Below are 18,439 nucleotides of genomic sequence, written 5' to 3' on the forward strand. Positions count from 1 at the left end.
CCACACCCACACTTCCGGATTTTTTATAATTCCTCCCCCTTCCACTGGAAAAGGTGTGGCCTTCATGCCGTGATTGACAGGAGAGAGATTCTCATCTTTTATTTTTCATTGATGGGAAGAATCCTCTGCACCTGATCGGCGGAGGGGGACTGAGTAAGACGGGCAAAAATCACAGCCATAAGTGGTAGCGTTTTACCTAAAATCAATATAGTGCAAACTGGAAGTTGTCAAATTTAGCCAAAATACCATTTGCAGTGCATTTTTACTTCAACCCAAACAACCATTTGCAGTGCATTTTTACTTCAACCAACCCAAAACAACCATTTGCAGTGCATTTTTACTTCAACCCAAACAACCATTTGCAGTGCATTTTTACTTCAACCCAAACAACCATTTGCAGTGCATTTTTACTTCAACCCAAACAACCATTGGCAGTGCATTTTTACTTCAACCTAAACAACCATTTGCAGTGCATTTTTACTTCAACCCAAACAACCATTAGCAGTGCATTTTACTTCAACCCAAACAACCATTAGCAGTGCATTTTTACTTCAACCCAAACAACCATTAGCAGTGCATTTTTACTTCAACCCAAACAACCATTAGCAGTGCATTTTTACTTCAACCCAAACAACCATTTGCAGTGCATTTTTACTTCAACCCAAACAACCATTTGCAGTGCATTTTTACTCCAACCCAAACAACCATTAGCAGTGCATTTTTACTTCAACCCAAACAACCATTAGCAGTGCATTTTTACTTCAACCCAAACAACCATTAGCAGTGCATTTTTACTTCAACCCAAACAGCCATTAGTAGTGCATTTTTACGTCAACCCAAACAGCCATTAGCAGTGCATTTTCACTTCAACCCAACCATATTTCCATTTTCAAACCACATTAAGGGCACTCATCGGGAACATGTTTCCTGCCCTTAACAATCTTATATGTTTCAATAAGATTCCCTCTCACCCTTCTAAACTCCAGAGTGTACAAGCCCAGCCACTCCATTCTCAGCATATGACAGCCCGCCATCCCGGGAATTAACCTTGTAAACCTACGCTGCACTCTCTCAATAGCAAGAATGTCCTTCCTCAAATTAGGGGACCAAAACTGCACACAATACTCCAGATGTGGTCTCACTAGGACTCTGTACGACTGCAGAAGGACCTCTTTGCTCCTATACTCGACTCCTCTTGTTATAAAGGCCAATATGCCATTCACTTTCTTCACTGCCTGCTGTACCTGCATGCTTACTTTCATAGACTGATGAACAAGGACCCCAGATCCCGTTGTATTCCCCTTTTCCCAACTTAACGCTATTTAGATAGTAATCTGCCTTCCTGTTTTTGTTACCAAAGTGGATAACCTCACATTTATCTGCATTAAACTTTATCAAATCCGGTTCATTACATATTACTAAATCCAGAGTTGCCTTCTCCCTGGTAGGCTCCAATACAAGCTGCTCTAGGAATCCATCACTCTACAAAGTCCCTTTCTTGGGACTTCTTCTTGTTTTTTGCTGATATATTAAAATGAAATGTTTTTATTCTCTCAGTTGGATATAACTTCCTCAGCACTTTTCAAAGAAGGCCAGGGACACCTCCCCATCCTCCTGTTCTTTTTTTTTTTTTTTTACCTTCAACAAGCATTGCAATTTGCTTTTAGTTCCTTGCTGAAAATAAATTAGCTTCCACCTTTGCTACATGGTAATAAATACTGCATGACAAAAATATTGTGATTATAAATTTATTTTGGAATGAGCTGATGTTGAGTAAATGCAAACGTCTTTCTTCTTTCTGCGTTGGATGCATGTCAGCACACATTGGGCCCATTTTCATTTAATATCCAAAGCAGGCCATTCAATGGTAGGAGATGGTAAAAACAGGAAATAAAATTCTCCAGCTCTACCTAATCCTCAGTGACCCTACTGCCATTCTGAATGTGCTTCAAATACATTGCATTATAAAAGCTTAAAAGGATTTTTTAATTTGCTAAATTTAATCACTGTTTTAAGACAAATGCATTTACCATCGAAACAGGTCAAATGCACAAAATTGTGATAATTTACTAATGTTTCAGAGAAATTAGAGCAGCAATTTAAAAATATATATTTTTTAACCTTTTTCTATGGTTTGTATGGAAACTAATTATCTATTTTATGTAAAGCACTTTGGTGTCAATGCGAGTTGACTTAAAACGTGCTATATAAATAATACTTACTTACTTACTTACTTACTTACTTACTTACTTACTTACTTACTTACTTACTTACTTACTTACTTACTTACTTACTTACTTACTTACTTACTTACTTACTTACTTACTTACTTACTTACTTACTTACTTACTTACTTACTTACTTACTTACTTACTTACTTACTTACTTACTTACTTACTAACTAACTAATTAATTCAAAAGGAGTACTGTCAGCCAACCACAAATAGAAGCTGTTTGGTAATTTCACTGTTATGCTGTCTTTGCTAATAGTGCCACTAGCTGATGCACCAAATAAGCTATTTGGCAATTTATTATTTTGAGGGAGTAGTATTGCATATTGGTATTGTTGATTTATTGGGTAGAAGGTGGTAGAAACAAGAGCAGCAACCAACACCGTGTCCCACCTGACATAAACCAAGAGCAAAGGCATTCACTTGCATGTATATTTATACTGTCTTCAATGAAGCTTATGATTTAAAGGACATGAGCATAATTGGAAATAGTATATACAAGCAAGTGTAACTCTTTGCACGTCGTTTGATTGTACACTTTTGATTCTCATAAATGTGTACCATATAATTTATTTGGCTATTTATTATTTTGAAAGAGTTGTATTACATATTAGTATTGTTAGTTTAATGTGAATTCCTCCATTTGTGAAATTGGTTAAGCAGATTTGCCAATATGCATGCTGAGTACTGAAAGTGATTAAAGTTTTAAGTAAACTACACAGGTACAATACAAGCACAATGCTTTGAGTGCATATTTTAAGTGGCCAATATCTTTAATTTGAAATGTCATTTGTAATGATACTGTACATTCCAATCCAATGAAAGATCATGACCAGGAAATACATTTAAGTTAATCTTCAAGTGCTTGACAAACATAAAAAATGATCAGCAAATCCAAAGACATGGATAAAGGTTAACAAGCAAATTGCTTTTTTGCACTAAATAATGGTGCTGAGGTGCGGGTCCATGTTCTGCCCATGCAGGCAGCTCATCTGACTTTAAAAAGTGGGTTCTGGCCAACTTGCCTAACCAGGAGTGACCGAAAGATAGTGAACAATCAGAGCACTGGAGAATGGAGAGGTTTACTTATGAGATATGTAAATATCTCAGCGTATTTGTGTCCGGTGTTTGAGAAAATACGTTTCAAAGGCAAAATGACATACACCCATACGCACACACACACACACACACACACACACACACACAGAGAGTTTTAATAGATATTAGACCTAGTGCAGACCCGTTGGGTCTGTTTCCCCAATGTGCGGTTGCGGGGAAGGGGGAGGCGGGGGGGGGGGGGGGCGGCATGCAGCGTAACACACACTACCTACCCCCCCCGCGCACACGCTAACTACCCCCCTTGATATATTAATGTTATTAATTTGCTCCTTTTACCCCATATCCGCCCTATCCACTGATGCATAGCCCCCAACTCACAGGCGCGTCTAGACAGGGAAGAGGGGGGGGGGGTAGAGAGTGAGGGCAGAGAATGGGGAGAGATAGAGAGAAAGAGGCAGAGACAGAAGGGCAAGAGGCAGAGTGAGAGGGGGTGGAGGGGAGGAGGAGAGGGGAGGGTGGTAAGGGGGAGGAGGGGTGAGAAAGATGGAAGGAGGGAGAGAGGGAGAGAGAGGGGGGAGAGAGAGAGGGGAGAGAGAAAGAGATAAAATGAGAGAGAGAGAAAGATAAATAGATATATAGATAGATAGATAGATAGATAGATAGATAGATAGATAGATAGATAGATAGATAGATAGATAGATAGATAGATAGAAAGAGAGGGAGAGGGGGAGAGAGAGAGAGGAGGGGAGAGAGAGAGGGAGAGAGAGAGGGAGAGAGAGAGAGAAAGAGAGAGAGAGGGGGAGATAGAGAGAGGGGGGAGAGAGAGAGAGAGAGAGGGGGAGATACAGAGAGAGGGGGAGAGATAGAGAGATGGGGGAGAGAGAGAGAGAGAGGGGGAGATAGGAGAAAGAGATGGGGAGAGAGAGAGAGAGAAAGGGGGAGAGACAGAGACAGTGAAATGCAACCGTGCGTCGCACGTTCAGAATGTTCTGGAATGAAGCATCCGCGTCTCATGCACGAAAGCTGTCGGCAGCTCTATGGAATTCAGGGGAGGACCCCCCCACATACACACACACACTGCGGGTCCGATCTGAGCTGTCAATGAAGACAGCAATTTATTTTTTTTAACTGTCAGGGGGCAGTTAGGCCAGGTGCAAAGGCATTGTAAGGCCACAGGGCGGGGCCAGGTGGGTGGGGGGGGGGGGGGGGGGGTGCAGGGCCGGGCGGGGCCAGGGGGCAGTTGGGGCAGGTGCAAAGGCATTGTGAGGTCAGCAGCCGGGCAACCTTAAAATGTTTTTAAATGTCTGGGAGGGGGAGAGATCTTCCACCCCTGTCCCATTGTGAAATCATATGTAAATGAGTTCCATTGTGATTGTACATCTGTGAGATGGCACTGTGACTCATGCAGCAGTTTGATTTTAGAGGGACCACGTGGAGGTTCCAATCTCCCACCCCTGTCCCATTGTGATGTCATATATGTTAATGAAATCCATTGTGATTGGATCTGTATGGTCGCTCTATGACTCATGCAGCATTGATTTTAAAATTGTTTGATGTTTTGTGAACAATTTTATTCAAAATCTGGGGAAATAATTGACCAAATTTAGAGAAGAGTGGATTTCTGAAATCATAAGTTAAATCCCTACCGAAATATGTAAAAATCTCCACATTTTTGGGTCTGGTTTTCGAGGAAATACATTTCAAAGGCAAAATTACACACAACACACACACACACCGAGTTTTAATAGATACTAGACCAAGTGCAGACCTGTTGGGAGGGGGAGGGATTAAAAGTGTGATGACAGCGTCTGCTTGAATCGAGAGCGAGTAGCGATGCCGCGAGCGCAAGAGCATTGTGACGTCCGCAGCTGCTGATTTAAAGAAAACAGGAAGTGTTGTGAAGGATTTTATTGAAAATGTGTACAGAAAAATGACCAAATTTAATGAGGAGTGGATATGCAAATGTAAAAGTAAAATCGCTAGCAAAATGGTAAAAATCTCAGCCTTATTGCAACTGGTTTTCGCAGAGTAATGAGTCAAAGGCAAAATGCCGCAAAAAGCCGTACACCCACACACACAATTTTAAAAGTATATGATGTTATTATAATAGCTGATGAGAGTTAGATTCATAGGGCCATACATGTGGAAACAGGCCCTTTAGTCCAAATAGTCCATGTCGACCAACTACACGAGTAACTTGAGCAGCATACACTGTTCAGGATTACTAAATTTCCATGATAAAATCTAAAACAGACACCTTGTTGGAGTACGTAAGAAGCTGAAAGTTTTACGTATCTGTCCTGATCTGTTCTGAAGAATTACCTGACCTAGTTTCAGCTAAGATGTTTGACAAGTGTCCTTGGGTTGCGGGATATTGGTCCCGGTTTGACACCCATTCACAAGAATGCTTTTATTATTATTGCTTAAATTATTCTTCACAATTTCCCCTAAAATTATACTGAAGTAATAATAGTGTTATGTTGATATAGAACTTGTTTCCAACCATTGCCAGTCCCTCGTATGGAAAATATATTTTCAAAGGGAACCAGCCCCATCTAGTGGTACAGCAAAATCTTGCAATTACATCAGACGTAGCAAAGAACATCACCAAATATTTCGAAGAGCTCCAACACAAAACATAGCCTATCCATGTTCTTCACTGATGCTGCCTGGCCCTTTGAGTTACTCCAGCACTTAGTGATGTATGCAAGATTCCAGCATCTCCAGTTCCTTGTGTCTCCATCACAAAACATTTTGTGAAAATTTAATAGTGATTATTTATTCTTTTTTGGAATTCCTGGTGAGGCAAGCATTTAGTTTCAATCCTTATTTGTCATGGAGAATGTGTGGTAAGCTACTGCAGCATTTCTGGCTAATGCCATTGAGTAAGTTTGATGAAGGAATGGTCGCTTGCTCTCAATCAGGAATTTTCTACCCAGCAGCATTCCCTGCCCAACAGTAAGTCTAGTCAGGATGGTATATGATTTGATAAGGAACCTGGTGTTTTCATGAACTTGCTGCTTTGTTCTTATTGGTGGTGGAATTGACTTGGTGTGACAGATGCTACTTTAATAATCATGGAGAATAGTTGTAATGCATTTTGTAGCTGGCACCCATTGCAGCCACAGCGCAATGATAGTGGATGAGGTACCAATAAAGTACGTCACTTCTTCCTGGGTAGTTTTGTGCTTGTGGAGAGTTGATGGCGATGCACTCACTCTTTGCACACCTGACTTTTCTTACAGTTGGTGAAATGTTTTAGGGTGTCAGGTTGTGAGTTCTTAGTCACAGGATACCCCTTCTCTGGCTGCTCTTGAAACTACAGTTCATTAAATCCAGTTCCGATAATCCAACTCCCTTGGGAACTTGGTAATGCCTGACTTGCAGATTTTCTGGACAATAGGAGAATATTCCTATTAATATCCGAACACATTTTTACTGTGATTTTTAGATGTTATATACATCAGAATATAATGTAGTAGTAGAATAAGTTTTCCAGTGAACCCAGACAGTTTAAAGAAATCGGGAGAACTATGAATCAGGTATGATTGAAGGGAGTGCAGGAAATGGAGCTCTGGTTAATTTAAAGGGAGCATGGGACATTTTGCCTCAGTAAGTTTAAAGTGAACTAGACTAAATGGGACCCGTTAGGTCCCAGCTTCACACGGGAGGTCTGGTCCCCCAACGCAATATTCCACCTCTCCACCAATTCCAATACACACACACACACACACACACACACACACACACACACACACACACACACACACACACACACACACACACACACACACACACACACACACACACACACTCACACACAGACCCACTCACTCACACACATTCAATCACACATACACTCACACACACAGACTCACACAGACTCACACATACACACACAGATTCACACACATACACACAGACTCACACACATACACTCACACACACACATACACTCTCACACAGGCACTCACACACACCTACACTCACACACTCACAAACACATACACTCACACGCACAGACTCACTCACACACATACTCACATGCTCACACAAACACATACATTCACGCATACACTCACACACACACACATACACTCATACACACTCACACACACTCACACACACACATACACACCCATACACTCACACACACACGTACACACACACTCACATACATTTACACACTCACACACACACACATACACACCACACACACTCACACACACACATACACTCACAGACACACAAACACACACAGACACACACAAATACACACACACACACTCACACACACACATACACTCACACACATACACCATATACAACCATACACTCACACACATACACCCATACACACACACACTCACACACACACACATACACTCACACACATACACGCATATACAACCATACACTCACTCACACACACACACATACACTCACACACACACACCCACATACACTCACACTCGCATACTCACACTTGCATAAACTCACACTCACACATACACTCACACACAGACACACATACACTCACACATACACAATCACATACCCACTCACACACCATATATATGACAGTAAACTTTCTTGAATCTACTCACACGGCTGAGCGCGACCTCTCCACTGTGGGGTTTCCGCAGTTAGCGGAACTTCTGCAATCAGCGCAACCTCTGCACTCACCGGAAATTACGCAATCAGCGTGACCTGTCCACTAAGCAGAAGTCACGAAATGAGCGGGACTTTTCGACTAAACACAGTTGGACCTAATAAAGCATTTATTCCTTCCAAACACAGTTGGACCTAATAAAGCATTTATTCCTTCCAAACATAGTCAGACTTAATAAAGCATTGCAGTTTCAAGCACAGGCAGGGCAGCAGACCAAACAACTCATGGCATTGTCATTAAGGGCTAATAAATCATTTATCGCTAGTACATTGCAGACTCACAGTTCAGTTGATTCACAGCTTAGAATGACAGTAGTGGCCTCTCCCTCGCAATTTTCCAGAGTGACTGACTCACTCACCGGTAGGGGCGTTACATTCATCGCGATGATTGACAGGCGAGAGGACCAATCAGCTGATCTCAAGGTTTTTTAAACATTCATAACTGTTTTATTTTTCATCGATGGGAAAAATCCTCGGGGCTGGCTCAGCGGAGGAGGGCTGTGAGTAAGATGGCCAAAAATCACAGCGATACAGGGTTGCTTTTTTTTCTAAAATCAATATACAGCGCACACAGGAAGTGGTCAAGATGAGACTTTTAATTATATAGATGCTGCAAACAATTCAGCCTTTTTCAAGGGAAAGCTATGAGATACATTGGAATTTCCAACCAGTTGGAGACCAGATTTGTAGAGCTTTAAGAGTATTGATTATGTGGCTGCTTCAGTCAGTCTTCTAGTCAATGATGATTCCCAGAAAGTTGATGAGAGGAATTTCAACGAAGGCAATACCAATAGGCTACAGGACTCTCCTTTGTCAGGTATGGTCATTTCTTGGGAGATTTTGTGGTGAAAATTTTATTTATCGTCCCATGCTTGAATATATCTAGAAATGTGATAGTAATTGAACATATAGAATCACCAGCAAATATCTAAATTCCTGACCTTGATGGGAGAAAGGTTATGGATGAAAATAGTTGGTCTCAGGACCAGTTCTCTGAGGGATTTCTACAATGATGACATGAAACAATGATGATTGAACTTCAACACCATTTTCCTTAGACAATCCATACAAGACGTGAGGAAGGATATGGGAGACACAAGGTACTGCAGATGCTGACAACTTGAGCAAACTACAAAGTGCCTCTTTCCTACAACTTTCTGAATATCTGAGGAATCGTCTTGACCTAAAATATCACCCATCCATTCCCTCCACAGATGCTGCCTGACCTGATAAATTACTTCACCACATTATGTTTTGCTTAGGAAGAATTCTTATTGTTTCATCAAAGGGACTTGTTTTACAAAGAAAAGGAGCAAAGTGATATAGAGATGTTCCAAGAGGATTCCAAAACTTAGTTGACTTGTGACTGATGACAATACATCCAAAGTCAAGTTTAGTTTATTGTCATATGCACAAGTATAGTGAGAAAACATGTACATTGAAAATTCTTGCTTGCAGCAGCATCACAGCCACATAGATTCAGACAAACACACAAAAAAATTATATGTAAATTACAGGTAACATTTCTAAAAGAAGACTGTGCAAAAAAATAGTTTAAAACAAACTTAGAAAAAAAAAAGTCCATGGTAGTGCAAGAGATGGCCTGTAATGTTCCGTTGTCGAGATAGGATTAGGGGCATACAGATTGATTCAAAAATCTGATAATTGTAGAAATGTAGCTGTAGATTAAACCTTATTCAGCCATGCCATTTATAATCTCCATTACACATATGTGCATGCCACCCATTACATGGTATTACGGTACTACACGGTACTATACTAACAAGGTTAGCCAGCTCTCAGAAGCCACGCCGAACTGGGTATGAATGGCTGGCAGTTTAAATGTAATGGAATAAAGACTAATCTTTCACTATGTATGTTGTAGTGAATCATTCACAAACATGGTGTCAGAATCTTTGAGCCACATCTCCAACTCTTTTGCCTAAATTTATTTTAGTTTATTTTTTAACAACGGACCATCACTCTGTTGTCATGGCAGGATCGTTCCGTAAACCAGACCTCCGATATTCGACAGTGAACTTGCCGAACATTGGCACATCTTCAAGGTGGAATTCGGAATTTTCATTGATGCTACCAGGATTTCTATTACGCCCCAGAACATACCGATGCGGTAACACAGGTTGTGACCCTGGCAAAGTCTATCAGAGACCCCACCTGCCTCCACCAAAAGTTCCATGACGTGTGCGAACTTTTCACTAACGTTATCATGCGGGTGAAACAGTTGAATACTACATCGGTTCCCTGAAGAGCATCGCTGCAAGATGCCACTTCCAGGACAGCGACGTACTCATCCATGGCAGACTCGTATATGGCATCCTGAATGACAAGGTGAGAAATGAACTACTCCGGGATGAGGAGCTTACACTAGCTAAGGTTGGACGTGCCTGCCAGGTTGCAGCGCTCACTGACACCCATACCAAATCCCTTGGATTGAGACCCCACTTTGCCTATGATGTCCATGCCTTCTATTGGTCCCCGCGTCAAACATTAACAACCCCTCGACAACCACCTGCAGCCCCAGGGTGGGTAACCGACCCTCTGGTCCACATCTATCGTAATTGCGGCGGCTCACACCTGAAATTTCGTGAGCAATGCCTCGCTTATGGCAAAATTTGCCACTACTGTAAAAATAAAACCACTTTATCCGGTGTTGCCGCGCTCGTGGTAACAGGGCCCAGCCACAACAATCTCTCTATGCGTTCAAGCCCACACTTTCCCACGAGGTACTGACTGAAATAACAGCTCCAGCAAAACCACAACCGCAGGATCTGCAAGAAGATAGCCAAAACATACACTCCTGTATACCCGACTCACCGTCTAAAAACAGTGATCCCATGACAACGCTCAGTATCAACAATACCAAAGTCGCTGCAAAGATAGACATGGGACGGTGCAATGTTCTATCCTTATCGGACTTCCAAAGAATTCACAACAATGAAACTGTCATGAAAACAAACTCCAAGTTACATCCATTTGGTGGGGGGGGGGGGGGGGGGGGGGAGTTACAAACAAGTTACCACGCCAAGCTGGGTATGAATGGCTGGCAGTTTAAATGTTCCGGTTTACTTATGGAATCTTTCACTATGTATGTTGTCGTGGATCATTCACAAACAGTAGCTGTTCTTGAGTTTAGTGGTGTGGAACTTCAGACTTCTGGAGACTATTTGATTCATAGTTCATTCATCTGTATACCCTTTACTCCATTGTCTTACATAATCCATGCTTAAAACAAAATTATATCAATCTTTTTCTTGAACTAATTCAGTGCCATCTTCTTGAGAGTTCTTGATTGACGATTATGTTAAAATTTATTGATGTATGTGCTAACGTGCCGCTCAAAATTCATAGTGCAGATGACAAATATCATCTGCTGCATGGAAGGTGAAGCAATGCTACTTCAAATACTGACATGTGGAAGCTGACCCCACATATTCATATGTTGTTGTCAAGTCACCAAGCTCTTCAGGAAGGAAAATTTTCTCAAGCCAAATCCATCCTCAAAATCCCAGTAATTCAGATCTATTCTTATTTTTGCTTTGCTTATTTCTCTTGTTTGTGTACAGTTGCCTTGGAGATTTGGAAAGAGCTATTTTTAGCAGTGCTGCATATTCGTGGATGAAGCCTAAATTGGAACTTCGTGATAGGTTAATGTCACCAATTTGACATACTGTACTTATAAGGCCCACGTTGAAAATAAAATCGTAATGTACTATGAATACCATGAATACTCATTAACAGTTTGCACACATTGACCTGCTTCTCAGATTTGCTGAGATTTATCTCTTTGTGCGTACTTGAAAGTCTCACAGTTCCACATGGCTGATCTGTGATATCTTCACAATGCACAAAGACACAGCAAATTTATATTTAAGAGGCAGAGATTTATTTAAAAAGCAGCACATGTATTATCAACATAGTGAGTCTTAATCTATTCGTGCAATAGTCCAAAGTCACTGAAATCGTTGAGAGAAAAGTTACATCATATGAATCAATTATCAAAATTAATCACAATAGAAAATAGTTAAAAGGTACATTGCATTCTGGTCTCCTTTTTTAAGCAACAGTGAAAAACATGAATATATGCAGTTTGTTGAAGATGTAACCAAAAAGGTCGATGAGGGTAGAACTGAAGATGTTGTATACATGGATTTCAGTAAGGCATTCGACAAGGTTCCACATGGTAGGCTGCTCTGGAAGATTAGATCGCATGGGATCCAAGGACAGCTGAATGGATAGAAATTTGGGTTAATGGAAGGAAGCAGAGGGTGATGGTGGAAGGTTGCTTCTCAGACTGGTGGCCTGTGACTAGTGTGGTGCCTCAGGGTTCGGTGCTGGGCACGGTACTGTTTGTCATCTACATCAATGATTTGATTGAGAACATACAGTACATGGCAAGATTAATAAGTTTGCTGATGATACAAAAGTGGGTGGTTTGGCAGGTAGTGAAGGTAGTTGTGAAAAATTGCAGCAGGATCTTGATCGATTGGTCAGGTGGGTTGATGGAATTTAATACAGAAAAATGTGAGGTGGCGTTTTGGAAGTCTAATGTGGGCAGGATGTACACAGTGAATGGTGGTGCTCTGAGGATGTGTTGTAGAGCAGAGGTTGAGTTGCAGGTAGGTAAGGTGGTCAAAAAGGTTTTTTGGCCCATTGGCCTTCATCAGTATTGAGTATAGAAAGTGTTCAAAAGGAACTGCAGATGCTGGAAAATCTGAGGTGCACAAAAATGCTGGAGAAACTCAGCGGGTGCAGCAGCATCTATGGAGCGAAGGAAATAGGCAACGTTACGGGCCAAAACCCTTCTTCAGACTGATGGGGGGTGGCGGGGAGAAGAAAGGAAAAAAGAGGAGGATCCCGAGGGCTGAGGGATGGGAGGAGACAGCCCGAGGGCTGAGGAAGGGGAGGAGACAGCAAGGGCTAACAAAATTGGGATAATTCAATGTTCATGCCCGCAGGCTATTCCCTGGTAAACGTCTTTTCATTTTGCACTGTACAACTGTTGCTTGCAAGATGACAATAAAGGTTGATTGATTGATTGATTGATTGATTGAGATGCAGACTCCCCAAGCGGAATATGACGTGCTGTTCCTCCAATTTCCGGTGTTGCTCACTCTAGGCTAAGAACATTTACATTAATTTTGATATTATAATCATTTTGAAACATTTTCATGTGACGTGTCAAAGTGACACTTTTAGCTCAGCTGCTCCCGTTAAAACTTTAGAAACCTAATTTAATTGACTAAAGCTCCCAATTTCCCCTTTATCAAGGATTCTGCATAACCGGTGGTGGTGTATGGATTTGTTGTGCACCATAATGAAAAAATGTCCTAAAAACATTTCAATATTCCAACAACACTCACTTCTTTTGAAGTTCATGAACTGCTCTCACTGATCTCCCAGGTGCTCCACTTAAAACCAGATGATGCTAAGCAACAAGTGTATGTTTAATAATGAATGCCCTTTATCATAAACTTTGTGTGGAAAAAAGAACAGATCCAAATAACATTGTTAAAAACAAGCTCATCTGATAACCCATAACCTTCACATAGTCCTCAGCTCATCTTTAGTATCTGATGTGAGTGATAATCCATTTTCGGAAATAAATTATCATTCTTTTTTTCATCCACACAGGTCTACGTAAAGTGTCCAAGAATGTTGAGAAGGATATGATGAAGGCTGTAAATGGTTTTCTTTGCTAAAATTAAGATTGGTAAACCCTGCATTTACTTTTCAATGTTTTCAGTGCACTGTCTGAATAGTCAGTCAAACCTTCTTGCAATTGCTTTCATTCTGTATGCTGTGTCAAGTTCAGCCAAAACACTTTTCCTACAATAGTTTACCGCATTAATGGCAATCATGTTTTGTATTGACATTTCCACCCATATATAATGAAAGGGAAAGAAATGCTATAATACAATTGTAAAAAACAGATGCCCCAGTACCATTCTGTTACACACCAAATGTTACATCTTGATAACCAGAAAAAGTTCAGTTCAGTTTAGTTTATTGTCACGTGTACTGAGGTAGTGAAAAGCTTTTGTTGCATGCTATACAGTCAGCAGAAAGACAATTTGTGATTACAATCCATTTACAGTGTATAGATACATGATAAGGAAATAGTTTAGTGAAAGGTAAAGCCAGCAAAGTCCGATCAAGGATAGTTCGAGTGTCACCAAAGAGGTAGATATAGAGGTAGCATTGCTCTCTGGTTGTGGAAGGATGATTCAGTGCCTGATAACCCCAGGTAAGTAACTGTCCCTGAATCTGGTGTGCATTTTCACACTTCTGTACCTTTTGCCTGATGGAAGAGGGGAGAAGAGGGAGTGGCCAGGATGCGACTCATCCTTGATTACGCCGCTGGCCTTGCCGAGGCAGCGTGAGGTATAGATGGAGTCAATAGAAGGGAGGTTGGTTTGTGTGATGATCTCGGCTGAGTCCATAACTCACTTCAATTCTTGCGGTCTTGGATGGAGCTGTTCCCAAACCAAGCTGTGATGCATCCTCATAAAATGCTTTCTATGGTGCATCTGTAGAAGTTGGTGAGAGTTTGTAGGGGACATGCCAAACTTCCTAAGCTTTCTAAGGAAATAGAGGCATTGGTGTGCTTTCTTTGTTGTTGCTTCAATATGGATGGCCCAGAAGCTGTTGGTGATATTGACTCCTAGGAATTTGACGGTTCCAACCATCTCTACTTCGGCAGCGTCAATGCAAACTGGGGTATGTGTACTGCTTCGCATCCTGAGGTCGATCACCATCTCCTTTGTCTTGCTGGCATTGAGAAACGGTTGTTGTCTCAACACCAGGACATCATGTTCTCAATCTCATTCCTATACTCCGTCTCATCATTATTTGATATCCAGCCCACAATGGTGATGTCATTCACAAATTGAATTAGATTTGTACATGGCTGCAGTCGTGGGCGTATAAGGAGTAAAGAAGGGGGTTGAGAATGAATCCTTGCGGAGCCCCCGTGTTGAGGATTATCGTAGAATACCCTTCATTCACAGCATGTTATCCAAGCAACCAATGAATGTAGAAAGAGTAGAAACATGGAACTGCAGTTGCTAGTTTACTAAAAAAAGACAAAATGCTAGAGTAACTAATTTCACATCAGGACACTGCTTCAGACCGATTGAAGGAAAAAATTCATCAACAATGTTTCCCTTTCACAAATCCATATTGATTTTGCAAGAAAATCTAAAAGCCGTTCTACAATAACTTTAATGATTGCTTTGAATATTTCCCCTCAGACAAATATCAAATGAACCCATTGAAATTATCCAGCTGTTTGGGAATTTTAGATGGATTTGTGGAACGGTCCTTGTTTCAGCCCAATTCAGTCAACTCTCTTTTTCTACCAGAATTATTGTACAAGTCCACCACCGATTTTCCAGCAACTGGTAGTCCGACACTTCCTTTGAACCAGAAAATAAAATAATGTGATCTCACTTGAAATTCCCCCCCCCCCCCCTCCCCCGCCCCCGTTAGTGCCCCCAAACTGTGATGTGGCTTATCTTGACTTCATTGGGACTTCTGAGCAGGTCGATGAGTCGAATTTGCTCCTTACGACCGGGTCTCTGGAACTACAGCCCAGCTGGAGCTGACAGATCCATCCCAATAGCCGACTTCCATGCCCATTGACAGGTCAAATTTGCTCCCTGTGATCAAGGCTCTCTCCCTGTCGGAGTCGGCAGATCCGTTCCTATAGCCAGGTGTGCGAGTTGACATCTTGACTGCCTAGGCGGACCATTGCGGTACCATTGGGACTCCTCTCGGAGGCCATGACCTCTGTTGGTCCGGCAAAACGGATAATCGAGAAAGGCTCTGGAACCAAGGATGCCAGCAAATCAGTGGTGGACCTGTATTAGTATTCATTCCTGTACACATGCAGAACTTTAACATTTTATTACTAGTTCTAAGTTTCAGCTGAAAGATGTGTACCTTGAAATATTAGCTGAGCATTGCCAAAATTTTCTAAGTTTCATTTTAGATTTAAATTTTGTTTTTTGTAAAGATGTTTCAGCAATTACAGCCATGAGGAGTGTTCACACTCCTACAAATTGCATTAAAATCACAGTTGGTAAATCCTCCTCACAGCCCAATCAAACAAGGCAACTGGAACAATATTTGCACCTCCTATTTTTGTTTCCTTTAGCTGCAAAAAGATGAGGGGCAGAGTCTCAGGATAAAGGTACATTTTTTACCGATATACAATTCCTCCACCTCCGTGTCTTTTTCTATGGGAAGGAGTTTTCACCACCCAGTGATGATCCCTTCTCCCATCTCCACCTGTCGGCCTTCTACCCTCTTTAGACCTCTTTATTTCGAACTGCCGGCGTGACATCGACTATCTCAAGTTTTCCATTCCCCTTACCTACTCGAATCTCACCCTCTCTGAATGTACATCCCTTCACTCACTCTGCAGCAACCCTGATATTATCATCGAACCCGCCGACAAGGGAGGGGCCATGGTAGCCTGGCGCGCTGACCTCTACCACACTTAGGCTAGGCGCCAGCTCTCGAACACCTCGTCCTATTTATCCTCAGACCATGATGCCACAGATGAGCACCAGACCATAATCTCAGACCATTTCTGATTTTATTACTTCTGGCTGTCTGCCTTCCACAGCCTCCAACCTTATCGTTTCCAAGCCCCGCACAGCCCGGCCTTTTCCCCAAAATCCATAAACTCAACTGCCCTGGCATACCCATTGTTTCAGTCTACTCCTGTCCTACTGAGATGATTTCCATGTACCTCAACTCCACTTCCTCCAAATTAAAGACACTTGGGCACTTGCATGGGCCCCAGTTATGCCTGCCTCTTTGAAAGGTACGTTGAACAATCCTTGATCCAGGCGTATTCCCGAACTCAGTCTTCGTTAAATTGACGACCGTATCGGTGCTACCTACTGCACCCATGCAGAACCCATGGACTTCATTAACTTCACCACCAATTTCCATCCTGCACTCAAATTGACTTGGACCAACTCCAACATCTCCCTCCTCTTTCTTGATCTCAGTCCATCACAGGAGATAGACTATCGACGGACAGTTATTACAAACCCACTGACTCCCACACCTATCTCGACTACACTTCTTCCTACCTTGCTTCCTGACTATCCCCTACTCGCAATTCCTCCGTCTATGCCCCATTTGTGCCCAAGATGAGGCGTTTCATACCAGGACATCCGAGATGTCCAAATCTGAGGAAGACATTATTGCCATAGAGGGAGTGCAGAGAAGGTTCACCAGACTGACTCCTGGGATGTCAGGACTGTCTTATGCAGAAACACTGGATAGACTTGGTTTATACTCTCTATAGTTTAGGAGATTGAGAGGGGATCTTATAGAAACTTACAAAATTCTTAAGGGGTTGGACAGGCTAGATGCAGGAAGATTGTTTCCGATGTTGGGGAAGTCCAGGACAAGGGGTCACAGCTTAAGGATAAGGGGGAAATCCTTTAAAACCGAGATGAGAACTTTTTTCACACAGAGAGTGGTGAATCTCTGGAACTCTCTGCCACAGAGGGTAGTTGAGGCCAGTTCATTGGCTATATTTAAGAGGGAGTTAGATGTGGCCCTTGTGGCTAAGGGGATCAGAGGGTATGGAGAAAAGGCAGGTACGGGATACTGAGTTGGATGATCAGCCATGATCATATTAAATGGCGGTGCAGGCTCGAAGGGCCGAATGGCCTACTCCTGCACCTATTTCTATGTTTCTATGTCCTCATTCTTTAGAGAACCGGGGTTCTCCTCTTTAATCACAGATGAGGCCCTCCCTCGTGTCTCCTCGCTACCCCGCAGCTCCGCCCTTGCTCCCCCCCTACCGCTAGTCGAAACAGGAAGAGTCCCCCAGTCCTTACTTTTCACCCCATGAGCCGTCGCATATTTTCGCCACCTCCAACGGGATCCCACCTCTTGTCACATCTCCACCCCTTTCCGCATTCCAGAGACGGTTCCCTCCGCAACTTCCTGGTTAACTCATCCCTTCACACCCAAACCACCCCCTCCCCAGATATCTTCCCCTGCAACTGCAGGAGATGCAACACCTGTCCCTATACCTCCTCCCTCGACTGTCCAGGGACTCCGACAGTCCTTTCAGGTTAGAGGTTCACGTGCACTTCCTCCAAAATCATCTACTGTATCCACAATTCGAGATGTGGACTCTTATACATTGGTGAGACCAAAAGTAGACTGGGCGATCGTTTCGCTGAACACCTTTGCTCACTCCTGCCTGATCTCCCAGTTGCTAAACAATTTAATTCTTCTTCCCATTCCCACACGGACCTTTCTGTCCTATGCCTCCTCTATTGCCAGAGTGAGGCTAAATGCAAACTGGAGGAACAACATCTTATAATTCCCCTGGACAGCTTACAACTCAGTGGTATGAATATTGGGGAAGAATTGATGCATTTATCTTCCAATTCTTTTCAAAAGCTCCCCACACTTAAATTGGG

The sequence above is a fragment of the Leucoraja erinacea genome, chromosome 1 (genome assembly GCF_028641065.1).
Source record: "Leucoraja erinacea ecotype New England chromosome 1, Leri_hhj_1, whole genome shotgun sequence".
Lineage (NCBI taxonomy): Eukaryota > Metazoa > Chordata > Chondrichthyes > Rajiformes > Rajidae > Leucoraja > Leucoraja erinaceus.